Raw genomic sequence first — 23,703 nt, forward strand, 5'->3', positions numbered from 1 at the left:
GATGCCTGGTGTCAGTGCGCATTATTCAGAGACGAGTGAGGGATGTGGTTTGTTTTACAGGAAGGACGGGGAAGCTGTTAGGGAAAGAATGGCAGGGAGGAGAATTAGTGACAAGACCAACTGGGCTAGAGCCTGGAAATTATGATACTGAAGAAAGCAGGGGAACAAGTAAAGAGCAAGTTTCTCCAGATCACAAGGTCACTTTAGGAGTTATTACATTGTTTACTTAAGGCTTTGAGGCTTTGTAGTTATTCTCTTTGTCTGACAGAGGCTGGTGAGAATGCACACATTGACTGACACCAGCAAAGTAAAGGAAGAAAGAATCACAGACAAACACGTTTATTGAACTTTCAGGGTAAGATGAACTAAAAGGACAAATCCATATTGTTCTACTATTCAATTACAAACGTTATGATAGTGAGGCAGGAAAGACAGGGCGGGGCCCGAGGACAGCCTCCTCATGTATAGGCATTAGGCAGAAGGCCAAGCCGCCTCCTTGTTTTGCACTAAAAGAGGCCATGACACATGGAGGAATGGCATCTACAACATAAACTTTGTGGCATCTGAGCAAGAAACTCTGACCATGAAAAGCGTGGAGCATGCGCAATAAAAATGCACAGGTTGCTGATGACCCTGTACTATTAGGGAACCATTGACCGAAACCGCCCACCTTGACGAGGCATGATGATGACCACTTGTCTGAGTTGTCTCACAATAGGAGGTCCAGATAAGGAACATGGCGCTGCTGCTGAAAACTAACCGGGAGAATTCAGGAGGGTCCCAAAGAAGGAGATGCCAGCCCATAATATGTCTTATAAAACTAACTGAGAGAATTTGGGAGGGGCCAAAAGGAGGGAGGAGATGCCAGCCCATAATATTGTCCTACAAACTCCCGGAATCCCTCACGCTGGAATCCATCTTGTCTGAGAGATGTGCACCACCAGGAGGGACCCTGAGTCAGATCAAATATGGGTCAAGCAAGATGATTGGCCAGAGACAACCTGGAAACTCACCCCATTTACCATAAAACCTGAGACTGCAAGCCACGTGGCAGAGCATCTCTCCTGTGTTCCCTCATTCTACTGCTCTCTGCCTGGGCTCCCCTTTCCAACAAAGTCTTCGGCTTTGTCAGTACGTGTGTCTCCTGGGACAATTCATTTCCAAGTATTAGACAAGAGCCCGCTCTTGGGTCCTGGAAGGGTTCCCCCTTCCTGCAACAGTACAACCTTCCATGAGTGGTGGTCGACTAGTAAGGGGAAATTTAAGGGAAAACAACTCTTAGAGTGCGTGTACAATGACTTCAGGAGAAAAATGTGTAGGACTGGGAGCTGATGCAACGTGGTGCAATCCAGACCACACCTCAACCCTCCCCTCAATGAATATTCCACCCCTAATCAAAAAGACCCCCACCCATTCAAAGGGCTAAAAGTAAAAGGGGGATCAAAGAACGCTGCGACGTACCCCTCACTCGCAAGGATGCCCACACACTTCTCCTCTGACTGTGTAACTTTCCCTTCTGACCTAAATACACTGCTTCTTTGTTCTCTTTGCTCCTCAACTTCAGCATGTTTATTTTTCCTTTGTGTTTTGTGTTCCAAATTCTTTTGGAAGAGTTGAACAAAAGAGCCTGGGCTTTTGATAAAGCTTTTCTGGTATCAATAGTATACTTTGTGTGATAGTTAATTTTACATGTCAACTGGCCATGGGTGCCCAGACATTTGGTCAAACATTACCCTGGGTGTGTCCATGAGAGTGATTCTGGATGAGATGGACATTTGAATCAGGAAATCTAGTAAAGCAGACTGACCTTCCTGATGTGGGTGGGCCCCATCCCACAGCTGAATAGAACAAGAGGACAAGTAAGGGGAGGAAGATGGAATTCCTTCTGCTTGACTTCTCTAAGCTCTGACGTCATTTTATTCCTGCCTTCAGACTGGAACTGAAACCTCTGCTCTTCCTGGTCTCTGGCAAGCAGACTTTTGGACTGGAATCACACCGTGGGCTCTTCTGGGTCTCCAACGGCCCGCTGCAGATCTGGGCACTTGTCTACCTCTATAATCCCATGAGTCAGTTCCTTGTAATAAATCTCCTTCTCTCTGCTCTCAAGCTCTCTCTCTCTCTACACACACACACACACACACACACACACACACACACACACACACACACAGTTGGTTCAGTTTCTTTGGAGAACCTTGACTAATACGCTCTGTTAACATATTATATAAAGGCAAACAAAAAAGAAAAAATTCAGCAGTGCATTATTAGACATTATTTATGATCACTGTCATTAAGAGACACGGAGCACTAAATGCATTTGAAGGAAGCCAATTCAGTATTCAATCTTTGTAGCTTAGAGAAGTGGACAACTTTGGCCTATCTGAAAACGATGAAATATAATCAAGTTTCCTGCCCTTCAGTCAACAACTAGTCATTACTGCTTTACAAAATATAAAAGTAGAACGGAATAATACATATGGAACTCAATGATTATATATCTAAGTAGAAATTAACAATAATCTTTAACCAAATATTATGACAAAGTTATCAATAATGTTGATATGAGAGAAAAAAAGGAAGGGACCCAGCAAAGTGCTGTAGAATATATATATATATACACACACACACACACACACACATATGTATAAACATACATATATTTGTACATATAATACACATATATTTGAAATAACTGAGAATTAATTTTCACATGTTTCTAATTTCATTTTAGTTTTACTTGGTTTCATTTTCTGATTTTATTATTTCTATAGATGAAGATGTAAAGATGTTAAAACCTTAGAAAAATATTAAATCAATTTTATATCATTTAAATAAATTGTGCTATAATATTTACAAATATTGATGGTAATAATACTCTTGAATCCATTATTGTGTTTAATAAATTCAATTTATAGTTTACAAAATTGTGAAATGTATTTAATACAAATAATCTTTAACAATTTTGTATCTGACATCCAAAGCAATATTATGTATCATATATTGGGCTGATTTTTACAAAAAAATTTACCCTAATATTTACCTTAAGATTTTTTGAAGGATTTTTTTAGAATTAATTCCTTTTGTACAAAAATATTTTTATCTTATTGCTTGTTATTACTCATTCTCATATGGTAACTGTGGCTATATGTACAATGTATTTATTTTAATATTAGACTGACAACTTCTTTTAAGCTTCCTCTTAGTTTGTTATTATCTCAGTCTTTAGATATGCTAGCTAGGTTAACATAAAGTGTGTGATTTGACATTTGTATACATTGGGAAATGATCACATATTAAGTCCAGTTACCATCTGTCACCATAAAATTGACCCCTCCTCACCCATTTTGCCCAACCCCCAACCTTCCTCTCCTCTGGCAAATACCAATCTGTTCTCTGTATCTATGAATTTTGTTTTGATTTGTTTTGTTTTTAGATTCTACATAAAGGTGAAATCATACAGTATTTGTTTTCCTCTATCTGACTTATTTCACTTAGCATAATAACCTCAAGTCCCATCAATGTTATTGAAAATGGCAATATTTCATCCTTCTTTTTTATGACTGAGTAGTGTATACATTTACACTATGTATATGTATATATCTATATCTATATCTCACAATTTATCCATTCCTCCATCAATGGACACTTAATGCTGTTTCCATATCTTGGCTATTGTAAATAATGCTGCAATGAACATAGGGGTTCATCAATCCTTTTGAATTAGTGTTTTCATTTTCTCCAGATAAATATCCAGAAGTGGAATTGCTGGGTCATATGGTAGTTCTATTTTTAATTTTTGTGAGAAAACTCCATACTGCTTGCCATAGTGGCTGCAGCAGTTTACATTCCCACCAACAGTGTAGGAGGGTTCCCTTTACTCCACAGCTTGGCCAACACATCATTTTTTGTCTTTTTGATAATAGCCATTCTGGGAGGTGTCAGGTGACACTCATTGAGGTTTTGATTTGCATTTCTCTGCTGATTAGTGATGTCAAGCATCTTTTCATGTGCCTGTTGGCTATCTGTGTACCTTCTTTGGAAAAATGCCTTTTCAGGTCCTCTGCTCATTTTTCAATCAGATTGCTTTTTGATATTGAGTTGTATGAGTTCTTTATATGTTTTTTTATATATTTTTTATATTAACCACTTATTGGATATATGATTTGTAAGTACCCTATCCCTTTCAGGAGGTTGCCTTTTTATTTTCTTGAAGGTTTTTGTGGTTTTGCAGAAGTTTTTAGTTTGATGTAATCTTATTTATTTTTGCTTTTGTTGCCATTGCTTTGGAATGCAATCCAAAAATATATCGCTAAGAGTGATGTCAAGGAGCTTATCCACTATGTTTTCTTCTAGAAGTTTTATGGTTTCTGATCTCACATTCAAGTCTTTAAAGCATTTTGAGTTGGTTTTTGTGAATGGTGTAAGATAGTGGTGCTGTTCCATTCTTTTGCATGTGGGTGTCCAGTTTTCCAAGCATCATTTATTGAAGAAACTATCCTTTCCCCAGTGTATATTTTTGCTTCCTTTGTCATAAATTAATGTAGCATATATGCTATATGTGGGTTTATTTCTGGGCTGTCATTCTGTTCCATTGAACTCTGTATCTGTTTTTATGTCAATAGAATACTATTTTTTTGTTATTGTTGCTGTTTTTTTGTTTTTGTTTTTTACCATAGCATTATAATATAGTTTAAAATCGGGGCGTGTCATGCCTCCAGCTCTGTTCTTCATTCTCAAGATTGCTTTGGCTATTTGGGATCTTTTGTGACTCCAACATATTTTAAGAGTGTTTATTCTATGTCTACGAAAAATGCTGCAGGAGGGGTTAATACTGCTATACTTTTTGCAAGCTATGTAAATTACCAGTTAACAGATAAATCATGAAATCCATAGGTATCCAAAGTTTAAGCGCATTTGCATAAAAAAAATACAAAATAAACTTAAAAAATATTCTTAAGTACCTTGTTACCTAAGTACACTTTTATCTTGTATAGTGGTATCTTGTTAAGTATGTGTGTGACAAACAGAATCTATTATTGATTTATAATATAAATAATGATAACTTACATCAATGGATTAGCAGCAAAATCACAACTTCAGGTACACATATATTCTGAATACTTCAAGGGTAAATGTGTAACATTATATTTATTTCCAGTTCTTATTATTTGTATTATATTCTGAAACTCTTATTTCTGAATACAATTTTAGGCTACTTTATAATCATCAATTTTGATTCATTTAATCAGGTTTTAATATTTAGCAATAAAAATGTTGTATTTTAAATCAAATAAACTTTTAAATGTAAATAGTATCTTTCAGTCAATTAGATATCAGCAGATACCAGCATTTCAATCTACATCTTTTTGTAAAAAGTAGAATGCAGATTATCCTATTCAAGAAAGTCTCTGGTTCATAATGAAATGTCTAAAATTAATGAAAGTCATGGAGAATATCTTGTGATACATTTAAAAATCTATGTGCCTTGCCATGAATGTAATTATTATTGCACTTACATTTAATGAGTTTATAAAATAGATAAACTTACTGAATTTAAGAGCATAAAATCAGAATTTAATAGCAATAACAAGAATTAAGCTTGTTACTAAATGAAAATAAATATCTGTATAAAGAAGGTGTGCCATTTACAGTATATTGATAACACATATCAATGAATTATGAATAAAACTAAAACTTCAGATATCAAAATATCTTAGTCTGCCTGTCCTGCTATAACAAAATACCACAAACTGGGTAAAAAACAGCAGAAATATATTGCTCCCTGTTCTGGATGCTGAATGTCTGAGATCAGACTGTGAGCAAGATCAGGTGAGGGCCCTCTTCTGGATTGTAGACTTCTAGTATCCTCACATGATGGAAGGATCTAGGGTGCTCTGTGGAATCTCTTTTATAACACTCATGAGGGCTCCATCCTCATGACCTAAGCACCTCCTAAAAGCCCCTCTTTCTAACACCACCACATTGTACATAAGGATCCCAACATATGAATTTTTCAGGGACACAGACATTCAGACCATAATACAAAATATGGGGGGTTCCAATCAAGATGGTGAAACAGCAGGTCTTGGAGCTCACTTCCTCCCATAAATACATCAAAAATACACCTACATTTGGAACAATTCTCACAGAATACCTACTGAATGCTGGCAGAAGATCTCAGCCAGCCAAAATTGCAAGAAAGATCTCCATGTAACTGGGTAGGACAAAAGAAAAAAAAAATTGGGATGAGACTTGTACCCCTGGGAGGGAGCTGTGAAAGAGGAAAGGTTCCCTCACCCTGGGAAGCCCCTTTTCCAGTGAGGAGATCATTCAGGACAGAAAGGGAGCTTCAGAGGCTTGGAGGAGAACACAGCTGATAGTCTGCAGTAGGCAGAACAGAGAGAGACCTGAACAGATGGCTGGTGTCACCTCTCTGCACTCCCCAGCCAGAGGGTCGCATCCACTGGTGCATGTGGGGGCTGAGTGCTGAAACTTGGGCTTCAGAGGACAGACCTGGGGAGAAGACTGGGGTTGGCTGCATTGGAGACAGACTGAAGGGGCTGGAGTGTGGTATGAGCCGCAACCGGGGGTGTATGCTGAAGAAGCCTGAACCCACCATAAAAGTAAAGCAGCATGTGAACGGAGGGGTGGACCCTGCCATAGCAGCCTCTTTCTCAACATGCTCCCAGTGGGTGTGGTGCAGCTTCTAGGAGTTCTGGGAGTGCGCAAGTGCCAGTGATTTGCCCACATGTGGAGGTGGGGCTGAAACCCAAGCTGATCTCCAGGAGCTGTGTGACTTAGGAGTCAGGGCTGAAACATGAGCCCTCTTCCTATGGCTGTGTGATTGGCAGATTCGCGCCACTGCCGCGAGCATTGTAAACTCAGTGCCTTCAGGACATCAGAGTGGACAACAGGTGCTCCTGTGGCTGGAGTGGGTCCCGAGTTAGCAGCTGTGGGCTTACCAAGTGCAGGCACATGGAGGCGGGGCCAGGGTCTTGCCTGCTTCCATAGCTTCCGTGGTGGGGCCAGGTGTGCTACTACTGCAGTCCTGGTAACTAATTTCAGTGGATCTAAGACTATGGATCTGTGCTGGTGTATTTGTGAATGCAGCACCTGAAGTTCACAAGGGCCTATTGCCTGCATTCCCAGTTGAGGCAGGGCAAAGGACAGTGCCAACAACAGTGTACTTTGTAAGCCTGCACAATGGGTTTCAGGTAACACCACAGAGCGCACTCCCCAGTGGACAGCTCCTGCAGAGGAATACTTAATGGCTCCTCTTCCAAGGGGAGTGCTCCAGTTCTGCCTACTTCACACTGCACTTCAGAAATGGATCTGGGGTCTTCTACTCCAACAACTGGGGAGCAGACCCTGCCTGGAACAGGGTGGTGATAACCACAAAGCAAAGAGGAGACCCTGCTTGATAGCCAGTGCAGGCTCTGGTCATCACATCACCAGTCACACCCCCTATCAAGGGGATAAGAGCCAGCACACATTGAGGAAAGATGCAACAGGTGCATATACTAAAAAGAGCCCTTGCACCAAAAATATTAAACTCACGCAGGCAACACAGGGATGCTTCCACATAAAAATAGCCCTCCAAGACCACAATAGATAACAGTTTCTCCTAAACTCACAGAGCAAGAGAAATATAAGTAAAATGAAAGCGCAGAAGAACCACTCCCAGTTAAAAGATCAAGAGAAGTCACCTGAAAAAACAATGAAACAGACCTCTTCAGTCTAGTAGACACCAAGTTCAAAAAGAATGTAATGAAAATACTGAAGGAATTAAGAAAGGCTATCAATAGAAATGCAGATTACTGTAAAAAGGAACTAGAAACTATAAAGAGGAATCAAGGAAAATTAGAAAACTTATTTGCTGAGATGAAAACTGAGCTAAAGGCAATAAATAGCAAATTGAATAATGTGTATTATTGGGATCTGGAAGATAGAATAATGGAAATCAGCCAATCAGAACAGCAGTCAGAAAGCCAAATGAAAAAAAAAATTAAAAAATAAAGCAATATGAGACCTATGGCATAATATCAAGCATGGCAATCTATGTGTAATAGGGATCCCAGAAGAAGAAAGAGAAAAGGGGATAGAAAAAGTATTTGAAGAATGTATGGCTGAAAACTTCCTAAACTTAAAGAAGGAAACAGATGTCCAGGTACAGGAAGCACAGCAGGTCCCAAACAAGATGAACTGAAACAGACCTACACCAAGACATTATAATTAAAATGGCAAAAGTTAAAGATAGAGGATTCTAAAGGCAGCAAGGGAAAAACAGAGTTCATGACAAGGGAACCCCCATAAGGCTATCAGCTGATTTCTCTACAGAAACGTTGCAGGCCAGAAGGGAGTGGCAAGATTTATTGAAAGTCCTAAAAGGGAAAAACTTGCAATGTAGGATACTCTACCCAGCAAGATTATCCATTTAGAATAGAAGGAGAGATAAAGGATTTGTCAGACAAGCAAAAACTAAAAGAATATAGCAATACTAAACCTACCCTAAAATAAACATTGAAAGGTCTTCTCTAAATAGAAAAGAAGCAAGAATCTATAAAAAAGAGAAAATCGCAATTGGAAAGTAAACCACTTAAATAAGCCAGTACATAGATTATTTAAAAAATCAAAAATTTCTGTGAAAGCAGTGATAACAACAATGAACAGCAAAATGATAAACAGGAAGATGTAAAAGAGGACATCAAGATCATAAAATGTGGGGGAGGAGAGTAAGAAAATACAGATTGTTTAAAAAAATGTGTTTGAGCCTATAGACTATCAGTCTAAAGCAAGTAGATATAGGAAGGGCTTAACATACATGAAAAACAGGGTAACCACAAATCAAAAACATACAGTAGATTCACAAAAACCAAAAAGAAGAGAACACAAACATAATACAAAAGAACACCATTGAACCACAAATGGAAAAGCAAAAAGAAAAAGAAAGGAACAAAGAAGAAATACAAAGTCAATCAGAAAACAAGGTTTAAAATGGCAATAAATAGATATCTATCAATAATTACCTTAAATGTCAAGAAACTAAATGATTCAATCAAAAGACAGAGTGGTAGATTGGATTTAAAAAAAAAAGAGAGCCTATAATATGCTGCCTTAGTAGAGACCCACTTTCGGGCAAAGGACACACATAGATTGAAAGTGAAGGGATGGAAAAAGATAATTCATGCAAACAGAAATGACAAGAAAGTGGGGGTAGCCATACTCTTATCAGACAAAATAGACTTTAAAACAAAAGATAAAAATGACACTATATAATGATAAGAGGATTAATAGGAGAAGAGGATAGTAAATTCGTTCATGTATATGAACCCAATATAGGAGCACCCAAATACATAAAACAAATAAGATATAAAGGAAGAAACTGATGGGAATACAATTAATATTAGGAGACTTTAACACCCCATTGATATCAATGGACAGATCTTCCTGAGAGAAAATCACTAATGCAATGGAGATTCTAAATGACACAATAAAACAGTTAGACTTAATTGATATTTTCAGCACATTACATCCAAAACAACCAAAATAAACATTCTTTTCAAGTGCACATGGAACATTCTCTAAGATTAAACACATAATAGGACACAAAACACACCTAAACAAATTTAAGAGGATAGAAATTATTTCAAGCATCTTTTCTGATTATAAAGGCATGAAACTAGATATCAATCATAGAAAAAGAAATGAGAAAAAAACCTATTACATGGGAAAAAAACAACACATTACTAAAATACCAATAAATAAAAAGTATCGAAATTGGAAGGAAAGAGGTAAGGTTTTCATTATGTGCAAATGACATGATACTATATATAGAGAACTCAAGGGCTCCACACAAAAACTACAAGGACTGATAAATGAATTCAGCAAGGTAGTAGGATACAAGATTAACATACAGAAATCAGTTGTATTTCTTTACACTAACAATGAAATATCAGAAAGGGAATGTAAAAAAAAAATACCTTTAAAAATAGCACCAAAAAAAAAAAAACAAAAAACTTAGGAATAAACCTGACCAAGGAATGAAAGACCTGTATGCTAAGAAATATAAAACATTAATAAAGGAAATTGAAGATGATTGAAAGAAATGGAAAGCTATCCCATGCTCTTAGATTGGAAGAATTAATATTGTTAAAATGGTCATACTACCCAAAGCAATCTACAGATTTAATGTGATATCTATCAAATTACCCATGACATTTTTCACAGAACTAGAACAAACAATCCTAAAATTTATATGGAACTGTAAAAGATCCAAAATTGCCAAAGCAATCCTGAGGAAAAAGAATAAAACTGGAGGCATAAACCTCACAGACTTCAGACAATACTACAAAGCTATAGTAATCAAAACAGTGTGGTATTGGCACAAAAACAGACATAAGGATCATTAGAACAGAATAGAGAGCCCAGAAATAAACCCACACACCTATAGTCAGTTAAGTTTTGACAAAGGAGGCAAGAATATACAATGGGGAAATGACAGTCTTTTCAGCAAGTGGTGTTGGAAAAGCTGGACAGCTACATATAAATCAATGAAGTTAGAACACACCCTCACACCATACACAAAAATAAACTCAAAATGGCTTACAAACTTAAATATAAGACATGACACCAGAAAACTCATAGAAGAGAACATAGGCAAACCATTCTGTGACATAAATAATACCAAAGTTTTCTTAGGGCAGTCTCCCAAGACAATAGAAGTAAAAGCAAAATAAACAAATGTGACCTTATCAAACCTATAACCTCTTGCATAGCAAAGGAAACCATAAATAAAATAACACAAACTATGAAATGGGAGAAAATATTTTCAAATGAGGTGACAAACAAGTGCTTAATTTCCAAAATATGCAAATAGCGCATACAACTCAATAACAAAAAAACAAACAACCCAATCAATAAATGGGCAAAGACCTAAATAGACATTTCTCCAAAGAAGACATACAGATGGCCAAGAGGCACATGAAAAGATGCTCAGCATCACTAATTATTTGAGAAATGCAAATAGAAACTACAATATAGTATCACCTCAAACCAGTCAGGATGGCCATCATTAGAAAGTCTACAAATAATGAATTCTGGAGAGGGTGTGGAGAAACAGGAACCCTCCTACACTGTTGGTGGAAATGTAAATTGGTGCAGCCACTATGGGAAACAGTATAGAGGTTCCTCAAAAAACTAAAAATAGAGTTGATCCAGCAATCTCACTCCTGGGTATATATCCCGACAAAACTATGAATTGTAAAGATACATGCACCCCAATGTTCATAGCTGCAGTATTTACAATAGCCAAGACATGGAAACAACCTAAATGTCCATCAACAGATGAATGGATAAAGAATATGTGGTATGTATATATGATGGAATAATACTCAGCCATAAAAAAGAATGAAATAATGCCATTTGCAGCAACATGGATGGACCTAGATATCATTGTACTAAGTGAAGTAAGTCAGACAGAGAAGGACAAACGCCGTACGATATCACTTATATGTGGAATCTAAAATATGACACAAATGAACTTGTCTACAAAACAGAAACAGACTCACAGATATAGAGAACAGACTGGTGGATGCCAAAGGGGAGGGGGATGAGGGAGGGATTGGGAGTTTAGGATTAGGAAATGTAAACTATTACATATGTATAACTGAATCACTTTGCTGCATGCCAGAAACTAACACCAAACTGTAAATCAACTTTACTTCAATAAAATAAATTTAAAATATATACCAGGTATTAGAAAATATGTGCAAAATATGGAATAGAACAGTGGCAATAGACAAGTGTTCTCCATAATTGTTTCATGTGAAAACTGAAAGGTGCTAAAGGAAAGGAGCACAATTATGGGGTGACAGGGTGCTCTTTTATCATAATAAGTGTGAGTAATGCTGGATACTCTGTATTCTTCTTGGAGTTCGCAATGTTTATAAACATATAAAAGATGTGGAAAAGTTTTCCATTAAATAATAATAATCCTATTATTTTAAATCTGATGTTTCATAAATATATAGCCTTACATAACATTTGATTATTATATTTCTGCAAATCTATTAATGTTTTCTGAAAATGTTGCACTCAACACAATTTGAGCCATGTAATAATATTTGCATTTACAGTCTGTGTGCTGCTGCTATATGCTGAAAACAGTAAACTTTTTAAAACTCTTTTTCCACCAAACACAATTATGCCTAACAGTATTTTTTAAGTATAATAAAAAAGTGTGTGTTGAATATATAATTGTGAACAACAATGATGAGATTATTACCATTTGAGAAAGAGTCAAACCAAAGAATCAGCATTTAAATTTCCATTTTGTTTCCACAAACAATAAAAGCAAACTAGAAATATCTATTTATTACATTGTCCTATGATGAGGGTTAGCAAATGTTAAGAAATAAATATTCCACTATACACTGTATCCAATATCTGCTCAATTCCACGTAGAACATTTTACGTAATAGCTCCATAATTGTACACCAGAACTGTCCAGAGAGCTTGTTAAAAATCTTATTCTTACCACCTATCTTGTAATAAAGTAAGACTGGGTGGAGCCCAGGAGTTCACATTTATGACACATGACCTAGATGATTCAGACACAGGTGGTTATTACACCACAGTGTTTGGAACACTGGTTTAAAATGAGAGAATTAGACCACTTGCTTCTAGTATGAATTTGATGCATTATAAAAGTCATTTTTTGAGTTTGAATATACTCAATATTTTTTCATCTCAATTTGCCAAATTGACCAATGGTGAGAAAAAAATGAAGTCCTCAAAGTAGAAGAAACATTGTACAAGAAGAAAGATAAAAAATAATGAATTAACATATATTGAATGCCCAGTATATCCCAAGATACTTTACTGAGCTTTTAAAAAACAAGTTAGTGCAGATATTGATATAATACAGAAACTAGGGGAAAGGGATCTCAGTACATATAATTTAACTCTGCAATCTAGGGCCAGTGTTGGAATTTGGTTGCATATTGTATTTGATGAGCTATAGAATACAAAGAAAAAAAAAACCTTCTTAAAGCAAACAGACCAACTTTATAATAGTTGCTAAGAGACATGATCAGGAACACCTGATATAGTCAGGTATCCTGATGGATTGGAATTAAAAATACAAGGTCTTAAAACAAAATATTATGTAACAACCTAAATGGGAAAAGAATTTGAAAAAGAATAGATACATGAATAACTGAATCACTTTGCTGTACACCTGAAACTAGCACAACACTGTTAATCAACTATACTCCCATATAATATACAAAGTTAAAAAAAAAAAGACAAAATAGAGCTTCTAGATTTCTAATGAAAACAATTTCAATAACACCCACCATGACCATCATAATAAAAACTAAAAACTGAAAACTGACCTCACATTTTTTGTGACCCATCTTCCCTGATATATTTTTGTAGTTGATTTTTCTTATAATTGACCATTGTTTAACAACCTCAATCACTCATTGTCCCATTGCTGAAGTCTCTTTACTGTTTGGACCTAGTCTCAGAAGACACACAGTGTCACATCTTTCCGATTATGATGGAGTTACAATTTTTCCCAGATTCAGGTTCCTCAAAAAATTAAAAATAGAACTACCTATGACCCAGCAATTTTACTCCTGGGTATTTATCCAAGAAAACGCTGAAAACAGTAACTTGAAAAGATACATTCACCCCAATGTTCATAGCAGCTTTATTTACAATAGTCAAGATACGGAAGCAACACAAGTGTCCACAAGTGTCTATCAAGAGACGAATGGATAAAGAAGATGTGGAATATATATATATATACACACATGCACACTCTATATTATCACTTATATGTGGAATCTAAAAGATAACACGAATGAATGCATACAGCAAAACAGAAACAGACACAGATATAGAGAACAAATTACTGGTTAACAGTGGGGAGAGGGAAGGGAGGAAGGGAAAGATGAGGGTATGAGATTAAGGGATACAAACTACTACATAAAAAATAACTAATTAACAGGGATATATCATACAGCACAACGAAATACAGCCATTATTTTGTAATAACTTTAAATGGAGTATAATCTACAAAAATATTGAATCACTTTGCTGTACACCTGAAACTAATATAATACTGTAAATCAACTATAATTTTTTTAAAAAAGGAGAGAAACTCCAAGGCCAAAAGATGAGGAAAAAAACAAGCCCACTAATGCAATTTGAAGTTTCTGGTGCCTGTAATTCCAAGAAGCATGAAACACAGCCCAACTTCTAGAAAGATGAATATAAAACCTCACTCTAAAGTTCTCTTTTTTCAGTAAATATTACTCTATAGAACATGTCAGGTTTTTGACAAAAACTTATAAGCCATGTCAGAAGGCAAAAAGAAACATGTCTGAGGAGACAATGCAATTACCAGAACTAGATTTAGATATGACACAGATCTTGAGCTATCAAATAGAGAATTTAGAATAACTATGATTAATGCATTAATATTTCTGATGGGAAAGGTTGGCAACTTGCAAGTCTAAATAGGTCATGTCAACAGAGATATAAAACAATAAGTAAAAGGGGAGGGGAGGAAATCCTAGATATCAAAAACAAATGTAAAAGAAATGAAAATACCTTTTACTGATTCATCAGTAGACTCAACAAGATAAGGAGAAAAATCTGTGAACTTGAAGAAAATTCCTGAAATGAAATTAAAATGGAATAGATTAGTGGTTGCCAGATAGAAGGGGAAGGGTTGAAAGGGTAAAATACAGGGTACTCTAATGGGAAATACAAACTATTAAGTATTTGTCAAAATTCATAGAACTTTATAGAAAGACAGAAAAACCTTAGTAATGTATGCAAACTATTAAAAAATGATTCAAGAGGCTTGGGAATAGGAAGCTGGAGTGCAGAATCTGACAAAAGAATCTAACTGTGTTACAAATGTATGAAACAACATCAATGAAGGGAATTCACCTTTCAGGGGAAAGGTGCTGACCTGAGAAACTTTGGAAGTGAGTGGAATCTGTAAGACAGGAATTAAAAACAAACTAAAAAACAAAAAACTGTCCATAAGCACTGTACTTTAGTTGGTACGGTTGTTTTCCACACGGGTATCAGTGAACAATTCTGAAAACATGGTACTTGTCTGATGAAACTGAATAAGTGAAAGGATACTGAATGGTCAGGTCCAGGTTTCTCACTGTTGGAGTGAAGGTCACAGACAATCAAGGGGAGGAGATTAGAATGATCCATGTTGAAATGGATTAGAATTGGAGACAGTCGGTATGAACTCATGTTTCACTTAATATGGAAACAGATGATTACATACAGAAATATTTGTATATGTGTATATACACCAGTTCATATACACACTTGTATTTCCTTGCTCTGTCAGCTGAGAGGGCCTAAAAGTAAGGGCACCCCAGTAGCAAAGAGCACAGCTATCATCCAGGTCTATTCCATTTTCCAATAAAAGGAACTCACTTGTTTAAAAAAAATGGTTGATTCTAGACTATGGAACGGAATAGGCAAGATGAGCCTGCAGCATCTTGTAGTACCAGAAAGTAAAGAATATTAAAAACAAGCAAACAAATAAAAATCCTCAAAAGTAGGAATATGCTAAAGGGACTCAGAGTCCAACTGAGAGTTCTCAATGGTCAAAGCTGGAACAATCTGAATAACAAAGTTAATTACTGTTGGATTATAATTAAACATGTAAAATGAATAGCCATCAGAACTGAACAAATACAAATACATAACCAAATAAATAGATGGTAAAGAATAGACAAATCACCTATGCAAACGAATTTCAGAGTAGCTTCTTCCCTCTGAAGAAGGATGAGCATATCACCCTTCTCCTTAAGAGTGGCTTGTGTATACTGACTTCCTCTCAAAGAGTGCAGTTTGGAAAGGGGGGATTAAAGAATAACTTCACTGTGGAGAAACCTGACAAATACTAGTTCAGTCAAATGATCAAGGTTCACATCATCAGCAATAAGTTCAAATGACAACATGTGCTCTTGATAAGCTGTGTTGAAAATGGTACTTCACCCCTGTGGTCTTCCTTTCCAATCTCAAAAATCCAGTCTAACCATGAGAACAACATCAGACAAATCCCAATGGAAGAACATTCTACAAAATACCTAACCAGTAATTCTCAAAACTGTCAGGATCATGAAAAACAAGAAAAATTTGAGCAGCTGTTATAGCCCAGAGGAACCTAAAGAGACATGATAAATAAATGTAATAGGATATTCTAGCTGAAATCCTGAAACAGCAAGAGAACATTAGGGAAAAACTAATGAAACCTGAATAAAGTATGGAGTTTAGTTAATAACAATGTATCTTTTCAAATTAGTGTTTCTGGTTTTATTCAGATATATACACAGGAATGGAATTGCTGGATCATATGGTAGTTCTATTCTTAGATTTTTAAGAAACCTCCATACTTCTGCCACAGTGGCTGCACCAATTTACAGTCTCACCAACAGTGAACAATGGTTCTCTTTTCTCCACATCCTCGCCAACATTTGTTATTTGAATTCTTTTTGATGACAGCCATTCTGACAGGTGTGAGGTGGTATCTCATCGTGGTCTTGATTTGCATTTCCCTGATGATTTGTGATATTGAGCATCTTTCCATGTGCCTGTTAGCCACCTGCACTTCTTCTTTGGAAAAAATATTTACAATTGCAAAGTTATGGAAGTATTCTAAGTGTCCATCAAGAGGTAAATAGATTAAGATGAAGTGGTATATATATACAATGGAATACTACTCAGCCATAATAAAGAAAGAAATTTAGCCATTCACAGCAACATGGATGGATTTGGAGGGAATTATTCGAAGTGAAATAAGTTAGACAGAGAAAGACAAATATGGTACAATATCACTTATACATGGAATCTAAAAAATACAACAAACAAGTGGATAAAAAAAAATGAAGTAGACTCACAGATATAGAGAACAAACTAGTGGTTACTATTGGGGAGAGGGAAGGAGGGAGGGACAATATAGGGGTAGGGGAAGAAAAAAGTGTTATTATGGGTTTATATGAAATCATGTGTGTGAAACTTTGAAAAATGTAAAGCACTATGGAATTTAAAGAATCTTTCATTCAATAAAAAATGCATATGCATATACATATATTCTGTACAATGACAATGTATAAAATAAAAATTTTTATATAAAGTATTAAAATTTTTGAAAAAATGTATCCAGTTGATTCAATAGTTGTGACAAGTGTATCATAGTAATGTAGGAGGTTAACAATAGGAGAAACTAGAGAGGGTGTACAGGAATTGTCTGTACCATTTTTGTTACATTTCTATAAATCTAAAACCACCTAAAAACAAAAATTTTTTAAAACACATAAGTAGTTTTAAAAACAGATTATGCTAACATAATGTGTCTTACACGTATATATGCATATGTATGTATGTATAAATGTAATATACACATACATACATAAATATATGGAAAGAGTAGAATGAATGACCATGAATGACTTCCAGAACTTTGAGGAATCAAGATGATGTTCAAATTTAATCTAAGAGGCCTACAGTGACTATACAAGATTCTCTACCTTACTTGTTCTCAACCAAGCCTACATATTCTAATCAACTGTGGAAATTTTTAAAACTAGGACTATATTGATATACAGCTCCCTCCCTAAGAGATTCTGATTTAATTGTTTTGTGATGGGACCTCATTATTTCTTTTTTTGTTATTGTTGGAGTAGTAAAACTATTTTATTTCAGGACTTACTATAAGGCTAGAGCATTCAAGACAATGTGGTGTGAGCAAAAGTAGCGAAAATTAGATCAATGAAACAACTTGGAAAGTTTAGAAACCCACCTGGGACTTCCCTGGCAGTCCAGTGGTAAAGAGTCCGCCTTCCAATGAAAGGGATGTGGGTTTGATCCCTGGTCGGGGAACTAAGATCCCACATGCCACGGGGCAACTAAGCCTGTGTGCCACAACTACTGGCCTTGCACGCCTCAATGAGAGAGCCCGCATGCTGCAAACTACAGAGCCCACATGCCCTGGAGCCCACACAGCACAACTAGAGAGAGAAAACCTGCACACCACAACTACTGAGCTTGCATGCCTCAACGAGAGAGCCCGCATGCTGCAAACTACAGAGCCCACGTGCTTTGGAGCCCATGCACCACAACGACAGAGCCCATGTGCTCTGGAGCCCATGCCCCACAACTAAAGAGAGAAAACCTGCACGCCACAACTAGAGAGAAGCCTGCACGCCACAACAAAGATTCTGCGTACTGCAACTAAGACCTGACACAGCCAAAAAAACTAAAGAAAATAAATAAAAATAAATAATTACAAAATTCAAAACAGAAATCCACCACTTACACTTTTTTTTTATTTTTATTTTTTATTGAAGTATAGTTGACTTACAATGTTATATTTGTTCTGGTGTACAACATAGTGGGCCCACATTATTTCTTAAGAGTTATCATGTGCTTCTGTTATTGAGTTATAATTGAAAAACCACTTTCTAGTTCATTTATTCTAAACTTTTATACTTATTTGATAATATATAAAAATTATTTCATTAATGGAAAACATTTCATTAAATTTAAAGTCTAAAATATAAATATGTATATATAAATATAAATATATACATATATAAAAAATATGATGTAACTGAGTTACATCATAACTTGCATTTTAAAAGCAATTAATAATTCGATCAACTAAGTTTTGTGTGAGAGGAAAACACATGACACTATTTACATTCAATACTCTCCTAATAGGCAGAACCCTGGGTTTGTCCATTCACTGTCCACAAGTGCTGTCCGGCTCTATCTAAACTGAGTAAATGTTCTATAATCTGCACTGTCCAATATGGTAGCTAGGAAGTATATGTGGTTATTGAGCATTTAAAATATGAGTACTGTGAATAAATAACCAATTTTTTAATTGTTAAATTTTAAATAATTTAAATAGCCATATGAAGCTAAAATGGCTACCATGTTGGACATCATGATTCTAGACATTTGTTCTGCAGAATCTGAAATAAGTGAGAGGTACTAAGACCGAATGTTATTGGTTTTTATACAAATGTGTAGAGTCCTATTGGGGAAGATGATGAAATTGATATAAAATATGAAAATAATGAAGTAAGAAAAGACAAAATATCCAAAGTGATGAAGGAGTAAAGAACGAGGAAAGAAAATTTTTGGATAGAGCTTGAGTGGGTATGCAATGGTTTGATAAAATTCCTTACTGAATTTTGAATAAGTATGCAAGCAGATAATGTAACCAATATAAATTTCAATATCTCTTTTCAATGAAATTTCTTTAATGAAATACATATTGTAATGTCTGTTAAACCAGAGGTGTCTATATGTCATTACTCACATGATTATTATTTAAAAGAAGGTGCCATTATATGGGAAATTAATCTCCCACAAAGGAGGCAAGAATATACAATTGAGAAAAGACAGCCTCTTCAATAAATGGTATTAGAAAAACTAGAGAGCTACATACAAAAGAATCAAACTGGACTACACTCTCACAACATGCACAAAAGTAAATTTTAAATGGATTAAAGACTTAAATGTAAGACCTGAAGCCATAAAACTTCTAAAAGAAAACATAGGTAGTACACTTTTTGACATGGGTCTCAATAATAATTTTTTGGATATGTCTCCTCAGGTAAGGGAAACAGAAGCAAAAATAAACAAATGGGACTAAATCAAACTAAAAAGCTTTTTCACAGTGTAGGAAACTATCAACAAAATGAGAAGGCCACCTACTAAATGGAAGAAAACATTTGCAATTGATATAACTGATAAGGAGTTAATATTCAAAATATACAAATACCTCATACAACTCAACATCAAAAAGCAACTCAATTAAAAAATGGGCTGAGGATCTGAATAGGCAATTTTCCAAAGAAGACATACAGATGAGGAATAGCATGTGAAAGATGCTCAACATCACTAAACATCAGGGCAATGCAAATCAAAACCACCCTGAGATATCACCTCACACCTGTCAGAATGGCCATCATCAAAAAGACAACAAATAAAAAATGTTGTCAAGGATGTGGAGAAAAAGGAACCCTTGTGCCATTGTTTGTGGAAATGTAAATTGGTGCAGCCTCTATGGAAAACAGTATGAAGATTCCTCAAAAAATTGAAAATATAACTACAATATGATCCAGGAGTTTGACTTCCAGACACTTTTCCAAAGAAAACAAAAACACTAATTAGAAAAGATATATGCACCCCTATATTCAGTGCAGCATTATTTACAATAGCCAAGATAGAGAAGCAACTCAGGTGCCCATCAATAGATGAATGGTTAAAGAAGATATATATACACACACGGAATGTTACTCAGTCATGGAAAAGAATGAAATCTTGCTATTTGTGACAACATGGATGATGTAGAGGGTGTTAGTTAAGTCAGACAGAGAAAAACAAATACTGTCTGAAACAAATGAGCAAACATAACAAAACAAAGAGTCACAGATACAGAGAATAAACAGGTGGTTGCCAGGGTGGAGGGAGCGGGCGAAGGAGAAATAGGGGAGGGAGATTAAGAGGTGCAAACTTCCAGTTACAAAATAAATGAGTCACAGTGATGACATGTACAGCGTGAGGAACATAGTCAATAACTATGGTGTATCTTTGTGTGTTGACATATAGTAACTAGACTTATCCTGGTGATCATTCTGAAAAGTATAGAAATACCAAATCACTATGCAGTGTAACAGGAACTAACATAGTGTCACAGGTCAATTATACATCAAAAACAAACGAACTCACCAAAAAAAGTGATCAGATTTGTGGTTATCAGAGGCAGGTGGTTAGGGGCAGGGTGAATTGGATGAAGGCAGTCAAAAGTTACAAATTTCCGGTTATAAGATAAATAAGTACTAGGGATGTAATGTACAACATGATAAATATAATTAACACTGCTGCATGTTACAGATCAAAGTTGTTAAGAAAGTAAATTCTAAGATTTCTCATCACAAGAAAAATTTTTCTCCATTTCTTTAATTTGATATCTATAGGAGATGATGGATGTCCACTAAACCTACTGTGATAATCATTTCATGATGTATTTAAGTCAAATCATTATGCTGCATACTTTAAACTTATACAGTGCTATATGTCAATCATATCTCAATAAAACAGGATGAAAATTTAAAAAATAATATAAATAAGATGCCAAATATGTATCATTTCATCTGGAGATAAGAGAGATATGCACCTCCCATTTCCGTATCATCTGGATTATACGTTCTTCCTACATGCTATGACAAAATTCTGCACTTTCTCAAGTATTAAACTACTCATCTTTTTGGAAATTGCATTTTTGCGTGTTCTCCACACACCAGATTATACAGATGGAAGAGTACACACCTAAATGTTGTATATTTAATTAATATAATGTATATTATATATTAAAAACACTCATAAAGCCTCTTTCACCAAGAAAATTAAAAAATAGAGATCTATATCTACATCTATATCCATACATCATGTTATTATCTATTTCAAAACCTACATATAGATTACATCTATTCTTTGTATATATCAAAAATTTTGCAATTAAGAAAAGTCCTTATTGAAAACTAGAAGGAAACTAATTCTAACCCAGCCAAAGTTACAGATCAAAGAAATTCAGTGTTTATTTATATACTACACCAGAAAAGCTGTAGTCTAACATGAAACATACTACCAAAGATTACAAAAATATTGAGATTTATATATATATACATATGTCTTTTAAAGGATAATTACTACAACAATTATATGTTCTATAGTTAATCCAACTTCATGTGAGCCTGCAATACTAGCTGTATGTCAGAATCTACAGTACAAGTTCAGAGCCATTAAAATATTGAAGATCGTACACATATTTAACAAGGAGAAGACTCAGGACCACGTAAAATATCTGTGAAAGTCTTCCTTAACAACTAGATATAGATTCACTCTACAAATTTTAGAGGCATAAAAGTATAGTTTGAAATACAGATGTTACATAAAGGTAAATATTGTTTGAATATAAAGAAACATATTTCAGGATGACAATCTTATGAATAAGTGCATTCATTGGAAATGTTTCAGCAGAGAAAATGACCATCTATTCAGAATGGAAGATAAAGTCTGTGTAATTTATGGTTATATTACATGAATTCAAAATTTGGTAATTACTATACTATGAAAATATTTGAAATCGCACCACCACTTGAAACATGTTTCCTCCATTGCTTTTCAATCATTACAGATTTACTGTTCGTGTTCCCAAGACCTTTCTTCCTCTTAAATGTGTATTTCATGTTATTAGAACAAACGAGACTTTGATTTTACTTCTATCCCTTCCCACCGTGGTGTTCCAACCTTAAACATTAGAGAGTAAGGAATAAAAAGTGTGTTTAATCTGATAGAAAGCAAACCAATAAGAGATTTTTCTAAGCATCATAGGAGCCTTCCTAGCCACACTTGCCTAAATAGGAAATGCAGGATGGGTACACCATGGATTCATCCCATCTTCCCAGGCTGTCAAAGCTCAGCTAAGTTGTTGAGAGACAGCAGAGAGACAAAGAGTGCTCAGCCATCAGGCGCCAGAGTAGCCCATCAAAGCAACAAGTCAAAAATGAAAGAATTAAGCCTTTGATCTCTTATGGTGATGGTAAATCAAGTTCTAAACTGGAGAAAGCGCCAACTCCCCCTGTTCCACTTTCCTCCGTGGAAGGCACACTGTTCAGTCAGCTGGATCAGCACAGACCTGGGGGTCTCTCAGTATGGAGGAAGCCCCAACAAAGGCTCCAGCACTGAGGCCAGGGGAGGGAGTAGAGTGAAGGCTAGGAGAGGAGAAGTGCTGGGTGCTGAGTCAGAGTGGGGAAAGGTGTCCTCAAGGCTTCCCCTTCCCACAGCCTCCCCAGGCTGCATAAAGAGGCTTGGGGGAGGAGCCAGAATAAGACTTCTACGTTGGCCACAGACAAAGAACCTAAGACCACAAATATGCCAAGAGCATGACCACTAGGGGGGCCTGAGTCCTCGACTGCAACTCCCTTTAGAGACTGCCATGCACTGGCTGCACACCAAGTCTGCTGTGGGAAGGGCAAATTTCCCCCATGCAGCTGGCAGGTAAAGACTTTGTAATGACCTATGTTCTAGCCTGAAAAATCACACAGAGGTTTTTAACCAGGAGCGGAACTGCTCACAGTCAGTTTATATAGTTAGGCTGGGGGTTAGGTTGGGACCAGAAGTAGGACCACACTCAAAAAAATTTAATCTTATTTTATAAAGAGCATGGATTAAATCCATCCCTGATCTAAACCTTACTTGATAATGACATTCAGCTGTTGGACTGCCATATGCTGAGAAATATCTATACGTAGTTAAAATATAAATGAAACTTGTCTGTGGATGCTAAAAAAAATAGAGCAGAATGTTATATTGGCACAAATAAATTGAAGATTTCCTAATTAGAAGTGTTTAAGGAGATATGCATAATTATATAATTTTAGATTTGGAAATAATCTGATGTATCAAAGCCAATCTATTGATTTTACATAGGCTTATGAAAAAGTAGGCATATATTAAAAAGTTTATCTAAGCTCACAGGATTAATAATGGTATAGCTGAGGCTAATAACTAGAGCATTGATTCATAATTCCACGAACGTTCTTCTACATCACATTATTTTGAAGTCAAGAGCCATATCATATA

The sequence above is a fragment of the Balaenoptera ricei genome, chromosome 1 (genome assembly GCF_028023285.1).
Source record: "Balaenoptera ricei isolate mBalRic1 chromosome 1, mBalRic1.hap2, whole genome shotgun sequence".
NCBI lineage: Eukaryota > Metazoa > Chordata > Mammalia > Artiodactyla > Balaenopteridae > Balaenoptera > Balaenoptera ricei.